Below are 23,239 nucleotides of genomic sequence, written 5' to 3' on the forward strand. Positions count from 1 at the left end.
AATTAACCACATTCCGAAATAATTGTAAATAGGCAGATTTAGTTTGCCTTATGCTTAGTCAGTCACCGGTGGAAGTTTTTATAACCTTTTTTGTACCAATAGTAATAAATGCAAAATAATTTAGAACTTAGTGAAAATATAAAGCTTTGATCATCATTTCAAACAAAAAAAGTTTTAAAATACCCTTTTTTCCCAGCAAGGCAGCCAAGCCTGTTCCCTGTGATAAATTGTTTGTACTCACTTTTAAGGCATTAAAATGTCACTAAAAAGATACTTTCCTGGCTACCATACTGTGCTAACGTTAATTAGAATCTGATAGAGCTTTAAAGATTTGTAGCACATTATTATAAAATCACGACATGCAAAACATCTTTTTTGTTCACACAAGAATATCAATAAATTCTTCTCCACTACCAGAGGTTTATCAGATAACTTTATATGACTTGTAACTTCTACATCAAATTATTTGTTATAAAACACACAATGCTTTTTAACAAATGTATTCCATTTAAATTGAATTTTCTTCTCTAGTTAAACATTTGACTCAGTCACATTTTGTAAATGTATTGTCTTGCTTTCATCTAGGCTTTTGGGAACATGCCAAAATTAAACCAGGCAGTGATGGCATATAACGTTTTAAGTTATCAATGTTAAAACATAGGACTGATTCAGCAAAATAAGTTTTCTCTTCAGTCTTCTGTACTTTGAGATTCAGACAGCCACAGCAGATGGCCATATTTAGCATGGAATCCCACTTAATTATTTCCCAACTTCCCATAGTCTTGCACACTCAGAAAAATCTGCTCCCCATTGGCAAGTGTAGCTGTCCGGGAGACAGAAAGCTCCCAACCTCCTATGCTCTTTTCTTCCTGAGTCTCAGAAACACGAATTCTCTCTCCCATGGGCATGCATGTCGTAGGAGATAATCCAGGTATCTAAATGCAGCTACTCTTGCCCTGTCACAGTTAAATATGTAATGGCTATCTTCTTTTTGAGTGTGTGTGGATTGTTTTTGTTTTGTTTTGCATGTTTTAAATATTTAATCAAATATACATGCAGTTAAAGGTCAGGGACTCCTTACTTGATTGAGGGATGCCTAGGAATCCTGTACACTTTCAGTTACTGTTGTGGTCCACTGGGTGTCTTCTACCCCAGTTAGCTGTAATGTTGAAGGGAATTTCTCCCTTTTTCTTCAGTTGCTCTTTTTTGATGCCTCAAGAGGGGGCAGGAGTGAGGGGGATATGGTAATCAGGAAATAATCGTTGGGCATTGTAGCCCCTGTATTGCTTCTCATGGATGATATACAGAATGAACCTGTCATCGAGAGAAGAGGCCAGAGTTTCGGTTATTCGTTCCTTACTGACAACCATTCAGTCAAAAAACTCATAAGACCCCTGCGCTTGTAATATGATGTCAGAACACACCTCAGGCTTTCATGAGTCCCCCAGTGGCATTCTTCAGTTGTTTCTGTGACAATCAGGATGGTAAATCTATCTTTGGGAGTTGGGTGGGGGGCAACATAAAGGCTGAGATTTTCAAAGCTATGTGACTAAGTCCCCTGAACTCCTTCAAAAATATACACCAAAATGTAGTATGGGACCGAGAGGCCTATGGTTTGTGTGTGTGTGTGTGTGTTTCAGTAAATACAGAAGCTAATTTCCTTTGGATTGTGCCCTTTGAAGGATACTCTTGTAATGATTCGGTTACACCCTAAAATTGTGGAAACTAATGGTAAAGCTCTGCTAACAGAAAGAATTATCAGGTAGAAATTTCTCAAACTCTCTAAGCCTCTCCAAAATCCTCATGCAAGCCCTGTGCATAGTAGAGTAATCATGGCAGACCATATTAATCTTTGCTGTGGGTGGAAGCCCAACGAAAAATGCAAAGGTCAGCTCTGCAATTCACTTCCTCTTACAGATCATTAGTGGAGGTGCTACATAAAACCAAATGTAATACCAATCCCTGTGGTACCCGAATAGACACTACCCTTCATCTTGATACATTGCATTATCCTGGTAGCAGCCTGCATCATCCTCTTTTCAGCCCAAATGAATGTTCATATCCAAGCCCATTTGAATTGCTGCATTACAAAATTTTGCGTGAAGATCTATTAAATGCTTTACTAAAATCATAATCTGCTGCATTCCCTTTACCCACCAGTTTTGTAATTCTGTTCTTAAAATGCCAAGGTTTTTCTATAGACTTTCTTCCTAAAACCCATCTTGCTTGTAGCTCATGGTTCCATAATCCTCTAGGTGTTTACCAATGTTTTTAACATGATTTTTTTTTCCCCACTAATTTACTCAATATAGAAATTGGAGTTACAGGAGTGTAACTGCCGGGTTACACTTTTCTTTATTGTAGTTTTAGATTCTATTTGCCTTATTCCAGTCTTGCAATATTTCCCCAGTGGCCATGATTTTTCAAAAATAGTTGGTAGTACACTCAGTTCGTTAACTAATTCTCTTTTTACCTACAGTGCATATCATCCAGACCACCTTAATTGTGTATGTTCAGAATTTCCCAGTACTCCTTTATCTGCGCCTTATCTACAGTTACTTTTAGAGCCTTCCTTCCTTACCAATTTTTCAATCTTCTTTCTCGCCCTTTCCACTTAGGCTTTTTAAAATGTATTCAGTTTCAGTCATTTTTGAATTACCAATAATGTTATCATCCTCATTTTATTAATGTATCTGTTTATCCCTATTTCTCCTTATCCTCTGATATATTTCTTAAAAACCCTTCTTATTTCCCTTGATCCCTTTAGCCAGCGGTAACTTTTTTTCCTGTAAGCTTTAACTAAGTATTCTTGCAACTTTTTTTTTTTCCCCAGGACAAGATGTTTTTTTAGCCTCAGATCTTTGAGCAGTTTGAAGCCACATTAACCACTCCATTGTTTGGCATTTTTCTTTTTGAAAGGAACTCGACCCTGCTAGACCTGAATTTTGATATGTTTTAGGCTTTCCCAGCTCTCTTCCACCATGATTGATTTTAATAATACTTACTATTTTAATTTCACAAAGTTTGCTTTTCTGAAATCTAATATTCTTGTTCATTCTGGGAACCCATGGTCTCCAATACTGAATTTAAGTTACTCATTGTGTTCACTGGTTGCATCTTTCTCAGTATACACATGTTCTCAGTCAGTTCTTCCCAATCTGTATGAAATAATTCAACAATATCTCTTCTCTGTTTCAAGTCTGTGCTTTCTGAACCAAGGTTTTTTTCCTTTATTTATGTTTACTTTATCTTAACAAAGGAGCCTCTTCAATGCATGTTCGGCTACATTTGCCAGCACCCATACAGATAATTTAAATTCCCCGTGAGTACAGTGTTTGGTAACCTGGAGTACCTAAGTGGCCTGTAGCAGATATCCACAGGTATTTATCTCTTGAATTCTCACCGAGAGAATTTACCCACATCTTTCTTCATCACATTATTTATCGTCAAATTGTAGTTTGTTGGCATTGTAAATATTTTTGACATATGGTGCCACCCACTCACTTTTTCTTTTCTTATCTCTATAATGGATAATAAAAGGGCTTGAAAAAGAGGGTACTTTTTTTTAATTGTAAATCAACAATCCTTTCCTATTTTGCTACATATGTCTTAATGAATTTACTGCATTAACTTTAGTATTCTTGAAGTACCAGCTTTCCAGACTTATGACAGGGCCAGAAAAGTTTCTTCACCTATTCAGAAAATTACAAAGAATGTTCTTTGATAATAACCCAAGATAAAAGGTGCAATGCTGAAAAGGTTAAGAGAGACTGTTTAGCAGTGTCTAATATCAAAGTGTAATTAGCTTATTCAGTAGTTTACAATTGTGAATTTTATTTATGAAACTGATGTAAATATTTTATCTTTTGAAGTGACTTTTCCCAAAAACGTTCCCATTGGTATTGGATGCTTTGTCCCTAACTGCCAGGCGGCAACCTCTGTCAAAAAGATGAATGAGTATGTTTGAAAATTTCTCTGCAGTCTGACAGCACTACTTTATCATAAAACTTTGATAAAGAATAATGTCTAGATCCAGGAAACTATAGACCTGTAAGCTTGACTTGTTGGAGGAAGATACTGGAAACGCTAATCAGGGATTCAGCGGGGAACACCTAGAAATGTATGATTTATACTAATTAAGGATAGTCAGAGCAGAGGGCACGCATAACATTTGATCAAATTTCTTGAGAAAGTAACCAAAGTAGTTGACTTGGGGCCATGGTGTGCAGTCATAAACATGGGTTGCTGGGACTTTAAAAAACCTTTTTATGCAGTACTGCACTAAAGACTACTTAGTAAGATCAGTAAATATAGTATAGCTGCTTGAGTGGATAATAAACTACCTTGACTATCAATGAAAGTGGGTACTCATGCAGTGATCTAGGATGATTACTAGTCAATGCCACAATGATTAGTACTTGGTGGGTTTTTTTCCCTCTGTATTATCAGGTAGAAGCAATGTGCAGTAACATGATTAAATTTCCTGATACTATAAAAGCAGAGGATCACTCAGTGCAAAGGCACAAGCTGGTAGAATTCAGAATGATTTGGAGAACCAAACAGCACAGACAAATGAATAGCTTTTATATTTCACTGCAAAGAAATGTAAGGACTAGGGGACAATAACAAGAAGGAAAACTAGTATACATTGTACAAGGAAAAAATTCATCAGTACTGCTGATAGAACTCTAGAGCGGTGAGTTTTTAAGCAATAAAGCTGGTAAATAAAAAGTGAGGGTGGGCAAATTATGGGGTGTACAAACAGTTGAAAAAAGTGGTGGAGAAAAGGGCAGGTTCAAAGGCTTGAGTTGGTTAAGCACCTGAAACCCTGAGTGCTTTTCTGAAGTTTTTCCCAAACTTTCCTTGAGTTGTGGCTGAAAGTTAAGTTGATTCTTATTTTGGCCAAATCATTTTTGCCATCCCTATCTCTTTTCAGAAATTAGTATATATTTAAGCAATTCATAAGGTCACATTCTACATAAATGCTCTATGGGGCTGATTCTCACTTAGGCTAAGGGCCCTTTACACCACTCTGGAAGTGTAAAGGGATCTTAAAATATGTGGAAAATATTATTTACATCCAGTATACGGTCACCTTAACCTGCCAGAGTGATGTAATGGGGTTTTAGTGTAAATGATACCTTATGTGTGTAGTACACACTTGAGGTGACCCTTAGTAAAAGGGTGAGTTAAAAGAATAGAAGGGGTTTATAATATCACAGAGCTTACTCTGCATGATAGAGGGAATTTGGGAGTGTTCTTCCTCAAAAAGGTTAAGGAAACTAGGTATACATTCTTTGCAATACAGATGATCCTCATTATTACAAACACTTTCCTGAAAGAACAATAAAGCTAAAGGTCTACAAGACTAATTTAGCTATTATTTAATACAGGACAAGTGACACAAACTAAAGCTAAGAAAAGCTTAATGACTGTTTTTAAAAAGACAGTTTATTAAATACTGAGTAGTGACTCAAGGCAAATTAGTAGACTCAAGAACTGTAGTGACTTTGGGCAATTTAGAAAAACAGTGCTACAATTACCAACTATGCAAAACTGACCTCTTGCCCTGAATATACCAGTCACTGGAATATTATTCTTTATGAGATTGTGCAAAGATCCTAGCAGAGGATTGCTCACTGCCGCACACTGCTTCTCCGCCATCTTCCCCCAGTCACTGCAGAAGAGACCCTCTATGAGTTGAGCTGGCTCTAACTATTTAAGATGGGCAAAGCCTAGCTGCATTTAACATGGCTGTAGCATAGATAGGCCCAGAGAGTCTTAACTTTGAACAAGCCAAATAACTCTTGAAATTAATTCTCTGTCTGGGCAGTCATATGAATTTTGTTTGCAAGTTTAGCACCTACCATTCTATAGAAACCTCTGCTGAAGTCTAAGAGAGTGGGCTTTCCCCAGCGGGGGGCCTGGGACCAGCCAACCCTGTTCCAAGTCATGGCCCCTGTAAGTTCAGGGAAGGATCACCAGACCAAGCTAGAAATGGGGGGCCTGCTGTCTTAAGTCATGTGACCACATGCTAAGAATTAAAAATGAGTGCTCTTAACTCAGGAGAGACTAGAGTTGGGAGAGACCAACAGGGAGGATCTCTGGTGTCATCACTAGGATAATGGTGGGCTAAGGAAACCTGCACAGTACAAGCACAGCCTAAACAAGGAGGGCTAGAGAGACCCTGCCTCAAGTGAAAAAAGGATCTGAGCTACTCAGTGATCAGGACTAGGAAGAGAGGAGCAAGAAGCCAGAGTGGGACTGGCAGAGACCCCCTGAATGGAAGGACCTGGGGAGCCAAGAGAGCCAGAACTTGAAGCCCTGAAACAAAGAAGCCCTGAGGAAATACGAGTTTGAATCTGCAAGGGCCAAAGGAATTGTATATTTATTTTGAGAGGACTTAATTCATTAGACCCCAAGAGTGGAAAGGTTATTTTAAAACTCCTGGTGGCAAGTGGGTTAACTGGAGAACTCCTGGGAACTGAGGTGGGGTCCCATGTTCAGGGACTGCATCTTACAATATGAAGAGTGAATTTAATCTTTTCAGCCAAACTGTTCAAGTGCAAGTATAAAAATTGAGTTAAACTTCAGTTCCATTATCAAGTTGTATAGAAAAAGTACTCCCTGGAGATAACTACACTGAGAATGGTCACAGATAGAAAGATTTTGATAAGATTACACCAAACCTATTATTAGATGCACACAAATACAGCAATTTTTCAGAAGTGCACTTTCTAAATGTTTATACTGTATTATAAACAATCTTAACCAAAAACATTTGCTCAATAGGTTTTTTTGTTTTGTTTTGAAGGCTTGTTCTTAGGATTGCAGGAACATGCGCTTCAGTATTTGGTTGCAAGCTATTATTTTTTTCAAATTATTTTTTTTCAGCCACAAAAAAAAAAAAAAAAAAGCTAACGAATGACCAAGGAATAAATTCTAGGAGAAGCCTCTTAGAAATATGAGCTTTCTACTAGAAAGACATTGGCACAAGCCCAAACAACAAGAATAAAAGCTTCTGGAAATATTTCATCTACATGCCACCACATTTTTTACCTGATGCTGTGTCCATTCATACAAGAAATATTAAACAGTTAGTGCTATTCCATGTATCAAAGGCTTTAAAATAACTTTCTGAATTATGTCTCAGCAACATAACAAATCACATTATCAATTAGCTTTTATAACAGAAATGACATACCATAATATATTCGAGCATGAAAAAAATTGCTGTGTGAAATTTATGTAACCTAAAAAATGTGAGGAGAAAAAAAAATCATGTTGAATTTATTGATAATATTACAGGACAAGAACATAATTTGAGTGGTAGGTAACAGTCCAAGAAAAGTGTAACAAAACTTCGTAGCTCTAAATGTACCATAGTGAAGAAATGCATCCAGTTAGCTAGAGAAGGGTATAACAAAAATAAGGCACTCAATCGTCCCTGATCTGACTGCTTTATGCTGCCACAAAACTGCCATAATGGGGCAGACAAAGATTCCCCCTGACTTAGGTGTCTGTCTCCCTACTCCTGCATACTCCCCGCCACTTTCCAAAGGGGGTAGGGTACAGCACACCAGCAAATCCTCAGCTGGTGTGATGGAGAGTTGCACCCAGTATAACTTAGAATAACCTTGAGACTGCTCTAAGTTATGCCAGCCCATGATCAGGGGAGCCTCTTTCTTTCCACCTCTCCTGAGCTGCACCAGGAGTAAACTTGGCCCATTTGAAGATTGAACCTCAGATACCTTAGAAGCACAGAAAGCAGTAGTTACCATCATTTGTATACAAAGCATGGAATCAACCACTATAAATCTACAAAATGCACCAATGAATTGTATTGTACTCTCAGTACATGTTGCATATTCATTTGAAAACTTGCACAATGTCCACAGTACATGTCTTGGGAGGTAAATGATTTACAGACAGAGAAGTATCAACTTTGATCATGTAACCTACCCCCAACTCACCATTCAAAATGAAATGTGAAAAGCTGTCGACATTTTTGCAGGTATCCAAACAGTGAAAAATATTTTCTGCCAAAAATTTCTTCTGAAACACCACATGTTCAAAGAAGCACTGCGCACTCAAAAACAGGCAACTTGAGCATTCTACACTGTCCACCAAATATTTAATCCCGCTGTGTTAAAGGATAGGTATGGTATGGGTCTCTGTGATGGGGCGTACTTGACCCACACTGCAGCGGAAGGGGTTAAGGCAACGCTTTGAGCAGTGGAAGCCACGCCCCCTCAACCCTGCTGGGCATGCTCCAAGTGCTGCTGCAGTATAAAAGGGAGTACCCTAGCCCAGTCTGGGCTGATGGCCGAGGAGAAAGGATGCACCTCGCTGGCGCCAACCGAGGAGCAGCCAGGATCCTGGACTGTGGAAGCAGGAGATGCCAAGGCCCAGGCAGGCACACAGGTACCTGCAGACACCCCAAGGAGCTTGTAGTCACCACCAAAGGAGCCCTAAGACTCTGAAGACACTCTGACTTCAATTGCAGGAGTCACAGTAGGAAGTAGCCCAGGGAGGGACTAGCCAGTGTCTTTGCAGCAGTCGGCGTATTGCGGGCAGATTCCCTGCTGACTTAGTGGCAAACAGATTTGCCACTACCTGGGCTGGGACCCAGTGGAGCATGAAGGGTCCAGGTTCCCCTACCTGGCCACCCCCCTAAAGGGTGCCCAGCACATGCCCTCCTGATGGCTCTGGCCATTGGGCCGCACTACCCTGCAGCCAAGGGGAGTCCTACTGACTCTGGTCATTGGGCTGTGCTTCCCTGCAGACAAGGGGAGTCCTATGGGCACCAGCCATTGGACCATGCAGCCCTGAGGCTGAGGGCAGCCATGTAGATTTAACCTCGGGGCTACCATATCCTTACCCCACCCCCAGAGTGACAGGATGTATTTGCCCCGTGACAGTCTCCCATAACTAGTTTTAAGGAACATGCATAACTAACCAAAAACTTGTCCAGGTGGTATATGCATCAGTTCTAAGAATGTGATCAAGCTAAATCTGTTCACCACCTTCTGTACAATGAAACTTACCTACTGAGAAGAGAAGGTGGGCTGACATAGAAGCCTCTCCCTAAAATGTTTATAACAATTTCCAGCGAAGGCTGATCACTGTGGAACTCACTGCAGGGTGAGTGCATACGAATGAGTTTAACCTTTTACCCAGACTCAACAATGCTGCATGGTGATAGATTTTACGTCCCTCACATGTGAGCATATTGCTCTCACGTGCAATAATAGGCGAGGGGAATGGACATGCTCTGTAACCACCCTATCACTAAGTCTCATACTTATAGTGCTTGGGAGGCAGCAGATACATAGTCAGAGACCAGAATGTTTTGAAGGTTTCAAATTTTAAAACCCATGGTTCCCTTTTGTTGCTCATCCATGTATAGTAGATTCATTCCTGAGGTCAAACAGTGAGACTTTATGCCATCCATTTTCCAGTACTGAGAGAGGTTGAGTGAATGATTGGCATAAATGAGGTCTCTCTGACTAACATCAAGAACATTAGGCTGTGGCTCACATAAAGCTGTCTGCTGGTTGGCTGATGTGCAGCCAGCTGGTAAGAGTTGTCTTCTGCATTAGCACATCTGGGGGACTTGAGTGAACCTGACGAATGTTGTCTTCAAAAGCCCTGCTTGGGTTAGTTCCCTACAGCATATTGAGGAGAGAGTGAGGCAGAATGCCTAATAAGAGAAACATTTCTGTTAAGTATTGCAGGTTATAGAAGAGCTGCTTAGCTCTTATGGTACAGAGACTGATTTCAGACTGATTGGTCCCTTCTTTTTTTTTTTTTCTTTTCTTTATAAACCAAAGTGCAGTATAATACCTTACACAACCTTACTGGAGTGTAAAATAACAGCTGCAAAGTCTCCAAGGCTAAAGCCCACAGTCTGTATTTTCTATATAAATAATATACCTTGAAAATAAATATCAGCATAACAATAGCATTGGTACAGATGCTGGAGTGTATTCTCTCATTGTGTGCATGCCCTGTACATGTGCATTGTAGGGAGAATATACATGTGGTAGGCATGTGATACCTTCTAGCATTGTACTGGCAGCCAACAAAATAAAAATTCCTTTTAGAAGCAAAAATCCTTCAGAAGTACTTTCAGCAGAGTAAATGGAAGAAGATGAACACAGCAAATAGCTGTAAGCCTTAAAGTGTCTGGGTGTCCCCCTTACTAGAATAAAATATAGATAAAAGTAGATTTTACCACATTTTTATTTTGTTATCTTTCCGAAATGTTTTTAAACATAATGTGATCTTTTTTAGTTAGATTTTCAATTTGGTGGCAGTGTGCATTAATAAGTCAAACATTGAGAAATCTAGTTATTTATCATTGAATTTTTAACTTGAATTATTTTTCCTATATTTCTCTTAATGCTTGGGCCTGACACGTGATGGCAGAAGAGGGCAGAAAATTGCAAGGTGAAACTGAAAATGAGATCACTACTTAACTCCAGGAATACATTCTTTTTTCAAATTGGAAGGTCACATCCTATCATTTTATTTAATGTTCTTGAGCTTGGCGTTTACCATTTCAAATTATTAGGAAAGGCCAGAAGTCAATAAGGATGAAAAGCCTTTCCAGAAATCTTCAATAATGCAGTGCTAATTAGAACTTTGTGTTTATTTTCTTTTATGAATAAATACCTCTATAGTTGACCGCTAAAGTGAGGGTTATTAAAAACATTAAGCAGCATCCTGCAACCAAAACACTTTTCTACTAAGTTTTATATTTTTATTTGGGTTTTTTGTTTGGTTGTTTTTTTCCTTTGCTTGGATTATTTTAAGGTCACACAACAAGCTACTGACTAAAGTGAAAGTTTCAGAGAACAATTTTATAGAGATACTGTAGCCCAAAACATCTTTTTAGATTTTAGGAGATGATCCAGGAGCATTCTGGGCTCTCATTTACACTCAAGTAAGTCAGGGTAAGTCCCCTAAAGTCATTTGCCACTGTCAATTTTGAATCAGATCCACTATTGTTAATCAGATCCATTATTTAAGAAATATGTGTTTTTCTTTAATGATGTGTGGTTATGTGTGAACTTATTGCTTGTGAATGAGGTCAGATTTATATTACTGCAAAATGAAGTCCTCTGTTTATCGAACACGCACAGCATGGATAATGCAGGATTCCCTCCTCTGCTCCTGTTAATAATCCTCTATCCTGATTTTGGAGGGACACCTTCTAGGGTGGAATGGGGAGTTCAGTCCCCATGGCCATAGCTCTTTGGTTTTGTTTGATATTGATTCTAATACAGCCTTCATCTTCATTGTATCCGAGCACCTTCCAGTAATGCATTAAGCAATATGACTACCATCTCTCACATAGAATCATAGGACTGGAGCGGACCTTGAGAGGTCATCTAGTCCAGTCCCCTGCACGCATGGCAGGACTAAGTACTATCTAGACCGTCCCTGACAGGCGATTGTCCAACCTGCTCTTAAAAATCTCCAATGATGGAGATTCCACAACCTCCCTAGGCAATTTATTCCAGTGTTTAACCACCCTGACAGGAGGTTTTTCCTAATGTCCAACCTAAACTACCTTTGCTGCAATTTAAGTGCATTGTGTCTTGTCCTAGCCTCAGAGGCTAAGGAGAACAATTTTTCTCGCTCCTCCTTGTAACAACTTTTTATGTACTTGAAAACTGTTATCATGTCCCCTCTGTCTTCTCTTCTCCAGACTAACAAACCCAATTTTTTAAATTTTCCTTCATAGGTCATGTTTTCTAGACCTTTAATCATTTTTGTTGCTCTTCTCTGGACTTTCTCCAATTTGTCCACATTTTTCCTGAAATGTGGCACCCAGAACTGGACACAATACTTCAGTTGAGGCCTAATCAGCATTACTTCTTGTGTCTTGCTTACTACACTCCTGCTAATGCATTCCAGAATATTTGCGTTTTTTTTTTTCCAACGGTATTACGCTGTTGAATCATATTTAGCTTGCGATCCACTATGACTCCCAGATCCATTCAGTACTCCTTTCCAGGCAGTCATTTCCCATTTTGTATTTGCGCAATTAAGTATTCCTTCCAAAATGTAGTATGTTGCATTTGTCCTTATTGAATTTCATCCTATTTACTTCAGACCATTTCTCCAGTTTGTACACATCATTTTGAATTTTAATCCTAGCCTCCAAAGTACTTGCAATCCCTCCCCTCTTGGTATCATCCGCAAACTTTGTAAGTATACTCTCTATGCCATTATCTAAATCACTGATGAAGATATTGAACAGAACCAGACCCAGAACTGATCCCTGCCTGACCCCACTTGATATGCCCTTTCAGCTTGACTGTGAACCACTGATAACTACTCTCTGGGAATGGTTTTCCAACCAGTTATGCACTCATCTTATAGTAGCTCCATCTAGGTTCTATTTCACCAGTTTGTTTATGAGAAGGTCATGCAAGACAGTATCAAAAGCCTTACTAAAGTGAAAATATACCACATCTACCACTTCCCCACATCCACAAGGCTTGTGGTTCATTCTTTCTCTCATCCTCTACCAAGGGGGAAAGTGTGTGTCCAGTGGAGTGTTATGTTAGGGTGGAGCTTTTGTCTTTGTTTTAAAATACGTACACACCCTTCTGTGTTTGTATTGGAGAAGGCAACTAATGGAAATTCACCTTACACTTGGAGCAGAAGGGAGTGAGGTTAACAATGATTCTTACTACAATGGATCTATTACTAATGGATCTTGTGTAGATCTCTTTAAGGCATGAACTGTCTGGATTTTGTGTCCTGACCGCACTGAGCATATTGTAATCTCCTAAATAAGTCATAAAAATGACAGTTTCTGCAGTAACTTTATCCGTTGAGGAATCAGTACCTGTTCTATGTGCAAATTGAATGGTTATGTGCATTCCATGTGGATGCTCAGAGTTGTCAGTATGTGATGTACCGTTTCCACAGGCTATAGGGCACACATTTTGTGCATGCAGAAAAGGGAGGCCATCTGAAAATTTCATCCTAGATATCTTACTGCCCTTCCAGTAAATACACATTATCTAGCATTAAAAGTTCATAACCAGATATCCATATCAATTATCTATAAGCTGTGTATTGTAATGGCTAGACTGTGTGTATATATACCATTTACTCTGGTAACTGGCTGAGAGGATATAAGCGCTAATACTCCTATGGCTAACAGACTCTTCTTTAGCTCAGGTGGTTGAGGTAAAATTTGTGCAATGTACCTGCTGTCTGTAAATTTGTAGTCATAAACTGTTTACTACCTGCTTAACTTGACCCATTATGTCATAATCTTTTGCGGCTTTGGTAGGTTTTTTCCTCCTGCAGCGATCAGTTTTGTTTGCCTTGAATGACATTGACCTTTATGCAGCCTGAAAACACCTGTTTAGCATATTTTAGTTATCTACGTTACTGACAGTAGAAATCTAAAGGCTATTGCATATTGAAATAAATATACAGAGGAGTTCTACAAGCCTTTCTGCCTCTTCATCAGTATGATTCAAGGGACATGGCCTACATCTATACTCAATCAAACAGGGCTACGTTGGCCAATATAATCTAATTGTTTGACATTTTTATCACAATTCATTGAGACTAAAGAGAGATGACTACATTAATATCTTGATGCAGTTGGGTAATAGCTGGGATAAAGCTGATGTGCCAAATTACTGAAAAGCTCTTAAATTCTTACAGCTTTAACTCTTTGTGACAAGCAAAGGGAGAGAGACTTCAATATAAATATAATAAAGAAAAAGAAAAACATGAACTATAATGAGAAATATAATAAAGAGGATTACCATAAATTCTTCCTAAAAATCTTTTCTTCACTAATGATCTTAAAACTTTGTTTCTGAACATTTGAGATGAGGATTACTGTTAATCCTCTTAAGGTGGTAGGGTAGAGGACAGAGTAATTTAAAATCCTTTTAATATTAGCATTATTTTCTTAGATAATTTTCACTAAGGTCAAAATATATAGAAAATACTTTCACCACCTTTTTGACTGACCAGCTTTGAGGGTTTTACTCTTGTAGTTAGGCTGAGCACAAACTTCCTAGTGACATACACCCCTGAAGGAGTATCCACAGTAATGCCAGTGCATAGAAATACCTAGAGGACCAAAGCCCTTATCCCAGTTAATCATCCATTCTGGAATACACCTCCCATCTAACCCCAGTCAAGTTTCCATCTAAAGCCATCTCCTGCAACAGCAAATATGTAAATAAGTGGATTGTGAGAGCATGGTCTCTCAAGAGTGGCACTGAGAATCCTCAGGCTAACTGTGAGCCTGAAGGGAAAGGAGAAGCATAGAAGTTATATTATTGTTCTAGTCTAAGCACTAGCTTGCACCTGGAGAAACAGGGGAGTAGGAGCAGAAAATGAAGCAGAAGCAGGAACATACATGAAAGCTGATGCTGGAAACATAAGAGAAAGGGGGCTGTAGGACTTGGTTTATCACTAGTGGCTCTTCTTTCTTTTGTTCCATCCTCAATTAGCCTCTCTCTGCCTTTCCCCCAATGTATTAGCTCATGTCTCCCCTTAACCTCCCCCCTCCCCCCATGTCTCTCCTTTATGGAATACAATTCTTCCCATCACTGCAATTGCTTCTATTAGTCTTTTCTTCAAGTCGCTCAGGAACAGCTCATATTTTACAGTGCAGCTAACACTGGTGTCTGATAGGCGAATGATTCACCTGATGGTAATGGATAACAAGAGAGTAAATGAACATATGTTTGAAAAATCAAAATCACTCCACTGATGTAATTAATATCATAAGAGCAGCAGTAGCAAGAACTGTCTGGACCCCATTTCCATCATGTTGTGGAAGGAGTTGCTCATAACTCCCTCTACTCAGCAAATTCGGCTTTTCAGGCAATTCATTCTCTTGTCCTTTCTTATCTGAAAAACCTTCAAGGAATAATGAAAAAGATGAAGATAACATGATTAGTAGTATTGATTCTGTCATACCACAAGACTGTTCAATAACAGCACCTTACTGATCAACAAAGCCTCCCAGTGGCTTATCTGCAAGAGGCCAGCCAAGGTTTTCTATAAAGAAGTCCCCATTAAAGGGGAAGCGTTTCTAACAGATGAAACAATAGAACAAGCTGTTTTAATAGGCAATCAAAGATATTTAACTAATAAAACAAATCTATTCAATTTGGACAACACCCTGTATATTACAAATGTGATGCCAGATTTTCTGGTTTGGCCAAGCTATGCTTGACAGGAGACTGGAGGAGTGGGCAAAGGTGCCTAGTCTAGTTTCTGCCATAAATTAAAGAGGCCTGAAGACTGCACTAATTTATGCCTGGCTGTCCATTACCCCCCAGGGCAGATTGGCAGCTATGGATCACCATGGCATAGGGAAGCCCTGTCCATGTCCCCTTTCACCCAAACACTTCTCTTGCACCAGGAGCCAGGTGTGGGATGTTGGCATACAGATTGCTATGATGGATGTACCCATCACCCAGGGATTCCCGTGGACAGGAGTTTTGTTCATTGAAATCATTGTCTTGTCATTCAGTTCCTTATTTGTACACTATGACATGTTGGGGTTCACCCAGGCCACTAAGGTGTTCAGTTAACATGGGCTTTGTAGCCCTGGGTGTCCTGTAGCTATGCAGCTTTGGTTCAGCACTTTGACCCCAATGGTCTACCAGCAGCCCACTGACCTCAGCCTGGCTTTGCCCAACTTGTTTATTCCTTGCAGGCTGACCTTAGTACCCTTCCAGCCCAGCACTCACCCCAAAATTGTCCTACTGCAGGGACCAGTCCCTCTCACTGGACCCTTCCAGAAAAAGCAGTAGATAGTCTTGCATTTCTAACTTGTCAGCTTAGTAGAAGCACACACTTTACCAAACTTACCCAGCTCTGGTGATTTATAATGAAAGCAAAACAAGTTTATTAACAAAAGAGCATGGCTTAAGTGATACCAAGTAAAAGAGCTAAAGATAAAGGTAGTTAAAAACAAATACAAGTGAAAACACATTTAAAAGTCTAAAACTTAATCTAGCAAGACGGTCTTTGTTCAAGATGGTTTTTCACACACACCCCCCCCCGTCTTCTTTTTAGCTTTTCACTGGACAATCTGGCCAGGACCCACAGAGATCAAATTGCTTTGTTTCTTTGTCTCCTTAAAGTGCAAGATAGCTGAGGGTTCACTCCCCCTCTCTTTATACTTTGAACATTTTAAATATATTCTTCTGAAGGGTACCCCCAGATTAAGTTAATTACTTCATGCTGAGTAAAGGACCCCTGAGGTCTAGAAGATAAGGCTCTATGCTAGTTCCTCCCCCACTGGTAGTTACTACCATGCACAATATTTCTTACTGCTGCAACCTCCGATACAATGAATGGGGTTTTGAATTTGGGCCACATCTGGTTTGAGGTGTCAGGCTTTTTCCTTTTGTCTCGGAAAAAAAACCTGTTTATCAATTCACCCTGACATGCCCAGTTGAAACACCTTTTAGTCAGACTTTAAAGTATAATACTAGTGAGTATCCATAATTTCACACACAGCATTGTTACACATATTTTACAATGATATTCTTGACTAATGTGTGATTAGTTTTCAAATGATACCTCACAGGGCATATTTTGTACAAAAAATCATTGCAGTCGGGTGTGAATACGGGGTAGAGCATTCACCTGTGCCAAGACCTCTTTTTACAAAGGTCTAGTGAATGCATTGTTCATCTTCCTGCAGCATGCCTATGCAGCTTGCATGAAAGAAGTTGATTTGAAAGCACTTGGGATTCCATCTGATTAAAGTTTGTGTGTGTGCAACACTGTGGGGATGTTCAGATTACTCACAGGGGCAAACATATCCGTTAATAGCAAATATCTGAAGGACAACTGATTTCTGTGGCGCTTTGGGAAGGCTGGATGTGCATTTCTATTGAGTCACAGCCCGCAAGTGATTAAATGCATGCTGAACATATAGCAATGTCCCTTTGGCTGCAAAAGTGGCAACCTGTTTATCATATGGCAAAGTGGAGTGCTTTACAGGCCGGCTGAGACCTGCCTACCACTACTGCTGGAATGAGGACTGAATACAGTTTAATATAAATACTGCAGGTCCTTAATGAAAACCCAAGGTGGTATTCACCAAGCCCTCACACCTTGTGTAAGTCATTAACACCTGTGCAAAGTGGGTGTAAAATACTAGCAGTTTGATCTGGCAACATTTTACATCCATCCACTCTGCACAGGCGCATATGATTATGAAAGGTGCACAAGTTGAGTGACTGTAGTTAATATTTCTACCACTCAGAAAGGTATTAGTGAAGTCCTCGATACAGAGCCTTATATCATCTACCACTAGGGTGGGCTGTGGTAGCTGTTTAACAGCACACAGAAACATTACATGACAAACCAAGGATTCCTATCTCCCCTATATGTTTTTCCCCATGTAGGGGATGATTTGGCCCTAGCTCATTTTTATCCTTTCGCCCCTCAAAATACCCCAGGCATTAGTCCAGGTAATGGGAAAATAACCTGCAAAATTGATTTTAAAATGCGATTTTGTATTTGAGTGGAAGTGTTCTAGAAACTGAAAAGTGAAAGTGCTACTTGCTAATTTTTAATTTACACATTAAAATTAAAGTCATTTTTCAGATTCGCTGAAATAACTAATTGCTAAAGAAACGTTGTCTATGCCAGTTTTCAGTCAGGAACAAATTTTTACTGCTCTGGTACATAAGCCCTTAAATTGAGTTTTCAAAAGAATGCTGGCACAACTTTAAGTGAAGAGTAAGGCTCATGACAAGGATAATTTATATATTGCATTCTGGAAAACAAAAGTACTATTTCCATTGTAAACAAGTAAAGTGATGGATTACTGCTGACACATTCTTTAAGGAAAAACACAAAGCAATTATCCTCTGATGTCATGGAAGATTTATAAGAAGGTCAGTTAGTTTGTCTAGGCTGCATCATTAAAATGTAATAAATGATCACAAAACAGAGGGAGGTTGTTGCTTTAGGATGCTAATTTTCCAAACCATGGTTAAAGCTGTAAAATAGTTTTCAGTAAATCTGTGTAATTTCTGATGACAACTTCTGACAATAAAATATAAATTCAATTACATGCAAAGTTATTTAATAATCAAATATTGTTTGGCAACATGCATAAGTTATACTCCAGTCATGAACTCTTGACATGACTGTCCCCCATCTGTAGCACAAGTAATTGTTTGCACCGTTAGGGCATACCGTTAGTGTTGTGTTGTCATTAAGTAATAGAACTAATCAGGTGTCACCACTGTAAATCATACAATATTTTTGTTTAATTTTCTCTGGCTCATAATTTGAAAATAATTGAAATTGAGTTATATAGAAATATTTAACAGTAGCTAAGGTCACAGTACATTTGTGGCATTTGAATTTAGTTAGACCTGAAATAGATTTAACAAACAAATAAGCAGTGGTAGCGTCCTCATTTCATAACTCGCCATGTAATTACATTTCACCTGTGTGATGCAAGTAATGACCTGTATGCAGAGCAAATGAAATGTCTGTTTTATACCAGGATGTGCAATGCACTATAGACCTTATTTTAGACACCTGCCATTGAAGTTAGTAACCTGGGTCCAATGGGAACTGTAGGTGCTCAGCGCCTCTAAAAATCAGCGTCTCTTTGTGTGTTCCTGCTCCACCTGCTGAGATTCACTCAAATACCGAGTTACTATGAGAATTCTGGGTACCTTTACTGTGAACAAATACGAGACATATTTTCTGTAGTGGACCATTTCACAAGTGACTTTTTTGGTCTTATCTGCCCTCAGAAACACCTGTGCAAATCCATTGTCCTGAATTTTCTCAATTTAATTTTATTAGACCAATGTGGCTTCTCTTGAACATAGAAACAAGACGCTACTTATGAAATAGCAGCAGCATGGGACTCAAAAGGGAACTGCAGTGGAGGCAGATAAACATTTAATGTATGCTTCATGTTGCTACTGATACAGAACTTTTGCAAAGTTAGTATTCCACAACAATTGAATACTGGAAAAACCAATTTAATAAACGTAGGCATCATAACATTGTAAGATCCAATAGTCTCTGACCGACCAGTGCTAGAAACAGCAGTTTCTAAGATATTAATTTTCCAAGAAATCATTGTCTGACCAGTGGTCAGAAAGAAAATGTCCATCCCTGTTAATATGGAATTAGATTTGTTGTTTACTACCTTTTTAAGAGATGAATTGTCATTTACTGATACAAGGGGTTGAATGGAATTAGAACTCCTGGGTTCTTTACCAAGCACTGCCACTGTATTATTATATGACATTTAACCTCTCTGTGCCTCTGTTTACTCATATGTACAATAGGGATCATAGTACACATCATGAATGATGAGAGCTTATTAACAAAAGTTTAAGACTTTGGGGTGAAATGCACTGTAGTCTTGTCTCCAGTAGGGAATTTTAGTAAAATGTCTTACCGGTACATTTAGAAAGCAAAATGGATTGGCAATTAGCTATGGAGTATGTCTCTTCTAGAGCAGAGATTTGAATCAAGCAATGGTCAATAATAGCTGCTGTTTTATTGTTTTTGCTTTTTAGTGCACCAAGGAAAAGGTCACTCATGTGATCTGTTTGCCTGAAGTCTTGTCCATGCTGGACCCCCAATTACAGCCAACAGTGGTGGTCAGTTGCTGCACCAGGGCAAATTCCAGTGTGGACAGGCCTGTGTTTTTATACTCTGCTCTTGTTATCTAAGTGCCTTGATGAGGATCTTTGTATCCTGTTTCTAGAATGTTGCGCTGTTTACCAGGAGCTATATAACACTGCAATGATAAGAATGCAAATTAGATCAGGATGTCATGAATGGCATTTACTGCACTACAATCAAATGTAGTTTTTACAAAAGTAGATACAAAAGTTTTCCTATTTATTTTCCAGTACTTGTAAAAGCGCTAAATAATAACTTATTTTTCACATTAGTCAGCTAAGGAAGAAAAAGCTTTGCAAAATGGCCTTTGGCTTTTATATGGGTTATATAGTAAGTAAACACGAGAAGGATAGGATCAGAAAATATTACCCATTATTTTTGGTAGTACAGGTATATTTATATATTTGCTATTTCTAATTTGTATCATACCCAAAAATGTGCTCACAATACACATAATTTGATGAGCTCCAAAGACCTTACAATAAAGAACATGGGCTGTGCTATCTGCGGACAGAATATAGACAGAAATTATTTGAGGGTGAATAGATGGATCAGGTGAGCAGTCCTAGCAGAATTAAAACATATTTGTTCAGATAGGCAGTGGGCATGTATGTGAATCTTTTTGACTCCTTATAGAGTGAAAATCTCAGGTTTTCTGCCAAGATTTTCAGTTTTGTCTGGTTTCTGTGAGCTTGAAAATCTAATGTGAAGCCAAGAATTGCAAGACCATATGAACATGGAAATAATAAAACCTCAAAGATGCAAATTTTCAGTCTGTAGGTCAACACCATTATCATCAAGATGGCCCAGTGCTTGCATGAGATCCACTCATAGATGGAGAACAGCTGGTTGAAGCTAAATCACAGCAAGATAGCGGTAATGCTAGGGGATGGGGAAAGCCTTTAGAGGAGTTTGTAGTCTCCTTTGGTTAAAGGTGCACACCCACAATTGGTCCATTTAGTCCATAGCTCAGGGTTGCTCCTGGTTTCCTTTTTAACACTAAGCTCTCAAAGAGCAGCATCCAGGAGTAATGCTTTCTATCCTCTCTGGTTGGCTAGGAAAGTCTGTTGCATACTGGTGGATGATGCCCTGGTGTGGAAAATGTGGAAATTTTTGGTAATATTTTATGGAAAATATGCATGACTCAGTTTACCCACTCACTTTGTATTGCTTCCCAGTAGGTCTGAAAGAGTTAATTTTTCCTCTGGGCTGGAGGAATAAGGGGTGGGGTGTTCATTATATAGGCAGGTCTGAGTTGGTATGAATGAACTTTCAACTGTCCACATATGGATGAAGTTGCTTTGGAGATACAATGGAGGACCAATGATCAGACACTAACTGTTAACAGCTAGGAGCCAAGGGAAGCAGAACCTGTGAACGCAGCAGGACTGACCTTGAGACAAAGGACTAGGTGAGAGGTCACTTGGTTCTAAGATTTTCTGCTGCACATCAGCAGCAGAGATGCAGTCCAGAAGGCTTTGGAAAAGAGGGGCATGTAATGAAATTTTACATTTCCAAACTCGCCTGAGGATGCTTGAATAGTGTGTTTCAGTTGACTAGTAACTGCAGTCTTGTTTTGAAAATGCTGTCTTGCATTGCTGCAAATAGCTACTGGTTGTACTGCTTCCTACAGGGATAAAGTCTCTACCATGGGTCTAAACTCATTTGGACCTGCTGGACAGCTACAGAGAAACATGGGTGCTGAATCTAGCTGTCCAGTCTTGTGGAGTTGCCCTTGTAGAGGTCTAGGGCAGTAGTTCTCAAACTTTTGTACTGGTGACCCCTTTTATATAGCAAGCCTCTGAGTGCCACCCCCCCCTAAATTAAAAAACACACTTTTTGTATATTTAACACCATTATAAATGCTGGAGGAAAAGTGGGAGTTGAGGTGGAGGCTGACAGCTCGCAACCCCCCAAGTAATAACCTCATGACCCCCTGAGGGGTCCTGACCCCCAGTTTGAGAACCCCTGGTCTAGGGCTTAGCATGTGAAAGGGGGCATTTCCAGAGGCTGTATGATGCTTGGAGACACAGTTCATCCTGTCAACCCTTGACCTCTGTCCTTAGTTATTCACACCTTCATCTCTTGGCTGGATTACAGCAATGCTGTATACATGGGCATGAAGCCTTCAGCACTTAGGAAATTCCAACTAGCACAGATCACTACCGTGCATCTCCTCAGCAACACAAGCTACTGTGAGCTCATCACAGCTGTCTTCTGTTCTCTATACTGGCTTCCCCGTTATTTATTAATAAAGTTCAGGGTCTCAGTCCTTATTCTCAAGGCACTGAGTGGCCTGGGCCCAGGATATTTAAAAGATCACCTAAAGCTCAAGGATGAAGACTGGTCAAGAACTTCATGGCTCAGGCACAATAGAGGCTGTGGAATGAATTCCCCCAGGAAGTAAGGACCATTACAAACCTCATGACTTTCTGCTCCAAGTGAAGACAATGATCTTTGACCTTCACTTCTCTAACAGAAACACATAGTAACGTACATTTAAAAGGAACAAAAAAACCCTCCCTCTATCAAAAGAAGACACTCCACTGTCCCTACTTCTCCCCCTGGGAAAAGGATGAGAGAACAAACATCACATGACAGATGTTAGTCATGCACCCTAATGCACTACTGGTAGGAACTCAGATTCTACACCGGGGTGGGCAAACGTTTTGGACCGAGGGACACATCTGGGCATAGAAATTGTATGGCGGACCATGAATGCTCGCACAATTGGGGTTTGGGGTGGGGGTGAGGGCTCTGGGGTGAGGCTGGGGAGGAGAGGTTGGGGGTGCAAGAGGGAGCTCTGGGCTGGGACTGAGGGGTTCAGAGGGTGGGAGGGGGATCAGGGCTGGGGCAGGGGCTTGGGGCATGGAAGGGGGTCAGGGATGCAGGCTCCGGGTGGCACTTATCTAAAGCAGCTCCCAGAAGCAACAGCATGTCCCCCCTCTGGCTCCTACACAGAGGTGCGACCAGGCTGCCCCATCCACAGGTACCTCCCCTGCAAACCCATTGGCCGCAGTTCCTGGCCAATGGGAGCTTTGGGGGCTGTGCTTGGGGTGGATGCAGTGCACTGAGCCCCCTACGCATAGGAGCTGGAGGTGGGACATGCCGCTGCTTTCAGGAGCCGCGCGGAGCGGGGTAAGCCCCTGACTCTGCTCCCAGGTGGGAGCTTGAGGGCCAGTTTAAAACATCTGGAGGGCCGGATGCGGCCCTCGGGCTGTAGTTTGCCCACCCCTGTTCTACACTGATGAGCACCATCTGAGAATCTATATAGAATAGAATTCTGTTTTCTGGGTTTGAAGCTAGGTTTCCTGGTCTTACTCTGACTGTACATTTTATTCTTTTTTGAGCATAAACCCATGTACATTTCATATTAGTATTTGAGCTTAAATGTCTTCTTACCTGTGTGATGAGCAAATATTACTGAAAGTCTATGAAATCTTAGTAACACAAGGTATCCATGACTTACAGAGACTCCTTGCTGCTTATACTTCTCTATTTTCCAGAATGAAAAGAATTTGCACACTAAGATGTCAGCAAGAAAAGTTTTTTA

The sequence above is a fragment of the Natator depressus genome, chromosome 7 (genome assembly GCF_965152275.1).
Source record: "Natator depressus isolate rNatDep1 chromosome 7, rNatDep2.hap1, whole genome shotgun sequence".
NCBI lineage: Eukaryota > Metazoa > Chordata > Testudines > Cheloniidae > Natator > Natator depressus.